This window comes from Vollenhovia emeryi, unplaced genomic scaffold (genome assembly GCF_000949405.1).
Source record: "Vollenhovia emeryi isolate VEMERY1.0 unplaced genomic scaffold, V.emery_V1.0 DF939169.1, whole genome shotgun sequence".
NCBI classification, from domain to species: domain Eukaryota; kingdom Metazoa; phylum Arthropoda; class Insecta; order Hymenoptera; family Formicidae; genus Vollenhovia; species Vollenhovia emeryi.
The window spans coordinates 777,578-780,230 of NW_011967197.1; the positions used below are offsets into that span (position 1 = coordinate 777,578).

The window sequence follows — 2,653 nt, forward strand, 5'->3', positions numbered from 1 at the left end:
CGTTGCGATCGTCCATTGTTCTTCACGCGGTTGGATCGGAAAATAAACTCGCTGAAATTGTATCGATTTCGTATTTCGACTCTGCAGAACAATGCTATCTCTCTCTCTCTCTATCTCTCTCTCTTTTGTTTTGAAGAATAATTAAAAGAAAATGCATTATCATGAAAGTACATTTACGTCACCGATGTAATGCGGTAAACACCAAACGAAAGTGCTCCAACCGCACGGCTGCAATTTTTCAATAGAATTATTTGCACAATGAATTTCTTCTTGAAAGCTTTGGTTTGTTTACCAGTTGCAATGTATGAGCGAAACATGGAATAAATACAGAGGTACTCGAGGATTATGTACAGGTGCAACATATTTTTTCGTTTTGGTACGCGCTATCGACAAAGTTCGCATCAGGGAAGCATTATTTTGCAGTCAAAAACTGACGATACGCATCTTAGAAAATTATAAACACTGGCGAGTCCCCTGGTTGACACTAGACGTGTACCAGGAGCCTCCGAAAGCGTTCGAGCAACGCGTATCACGAAAACTGAGCGCGGCCAGCCAACGGCGTTTCTTGCCGCGTTGCCAGATCTACCTGCGCCTGTATCTTCCGTTTGAGAGAAAGAGAGATAGAGGGAACGTCGGCAACATCGCAACGCCCGAAAGCATTACGGCATTTCGCTGAAACGAGCGATTTTTCGCGGTACACGGTCGTATTTGCAATTCAACGATAAGAGAAGGTTAGCTATTTAGTTAGCACATTAATGATCTACGATAATACGCGCGTGAATCATACGTCAACTTTTTTTTCTACATATAATTACTTTTCCCTACGCACATTGGAACGCCCGATTATCACACTTTCAGCATTCTATAAATACAATTTTAAATATTAAATATTATTACCGCAAATATTAAATATTATTGCCTCGGTGGTCGAATTGGTGAGACGCCCGCCTAGTGAGAGGTAGGTCCAGGTTCAAACCCTGGCCGAGGTAAATTTTTCGCAAATAAATTAAAAAGTTAAAATTATTTACACGGTAAAAAATAGTGTGTTCAAATGTTAAATTTTTCTTGTGTTACCAAGATTTCATTCTTACTTCAACGGTAAATTTAACATAAAACGTATATGTTATTACTTTCGTAACCCTTTTATGTGATATATTTATGTTAACGTAATAACTTGACACTTTATGTACGTTATTTAAAAATTGAATGTCATTTTGAGCTCTTTTAACACAACTATTTCACAAAATCAACCGAAACGTGTAATATCGACATTTCTTAAAAATCCTTTCGACTATTCTGATTCGTAACTGTCCGTACAGTTTACTTATCCTGTTTTTATTATAATACATCACACTTCATTGAAAGTACATAAAAATAAATGTGAAGTATAGTGTTGATTAATTAACATTGATAATTTGTAAAAAAGTAACACACGCGGTAAATGTTATTTTAACTTAAAACTTGGAGTGGACCTTTCGAGACGTGCCAAAAATGTGAACATTAACATTTTATTTTTCATCGTGTAACGCGTCCTGTCTTGGCTCTTACATCCTTTGTTACTTCGTACTCGTTTGGACTGTGCTATCCTCGCGTACCAATGATGGCATATAATTTGACGGTTTCTCCGCGACGGATATTTTTTCCAAGGTTCACGAATCATCGCGGATCCCGTCGGCGCGTTGTAACGTAACGTCGGCGGATTTGGAAGTGTAATTTGGTATTTTGCCGAAGAGAGAAAGGGGACGCGCTCCGAGATAGTAAATCCGCATTTGCGTAGATTCGCATCGACCCCGTCGAACTTGCTGCTCCGCGACGTTACTTTATTCCGAAGCCAAGCCATTAGCGATTTCCTGCTCGGCGAAAAATTTATATCGGAAGACATGACGTTCTCGTTTATCAGACTTTCGCGTCGTCACGCGTGACTCAGATGGTATAAGCTTGAAAAAAAAACGCACGTACGTACGCGCGCGCGCGCGCGCGCGTATCAGCGGATAAAAAGCGTCGCTCCGGTTTTGGCAAATAATCGAAGCTGTCGCAATTAAGCGATGGCGCCGACTACACCACGAATGTATATCAATCTTTCGCAAGTATCGCGAGAAAACAGGCGAATCATCGAATCGCCCTTTCTCCCGGCTCGCTTCTTATTTTCTTTGACTAAGCGAAAATTCAACGTTGTTTTCACACGCCGAGTAGTGCGTCGCTCGCACCCCCCCCCCCCCCGAGATCAAAGTCGAATCGAAATTTATCACGCCTTTACGCGCGTTGCTACTGCGTTTCGCCGTCCGATCGTTGAAATCCATCGAGCATCGATTAGTCTGCTGTTTTTCGCGGATTTCCGCCGCGATCGAAATCGCGACGTCGCGTCGGAGGGGGGAAAGAGGCGTCTTGTACAAAAGGACAGGTGTTCCCTGAATGACAAGTAGTTCTTTTTTTCTTTTCGTCACTCGTACACGGGATAGCTGGAGCGAGGGCATCTGCGAGCGAAGAAAACCCGACGGATTATCGCTCGACTCCGCGTCGGGTTTTCTTCAAACGTGGCCGACTAGTTTGGCCCCGTTCCATGCACAAGCACGCTCGCAGCACATCCGCGCGCACACACACAAACACGCACACACACGCGCGCGCGAGGCATCGAGCGCACGCACGAGCAAGC

General features: G+C 43.3%; 1 non-coding gene across 1 annotated transcript; it reads left to right on the plus strand.

Annotated features, from left to right (window-relative positions):
• The first annotated feature begins 917 nt into the window (after nt 1-917).
• On the plus strand, nt 918-989 carry Trnat-agu. The gene has a single exon. It is a non-coding gene; the product is annotated as a tRNA-Thr (tRNA).
• The last annotated feature ends 1,664 nt before the right edge of the window (nt 990-2,653 follow it).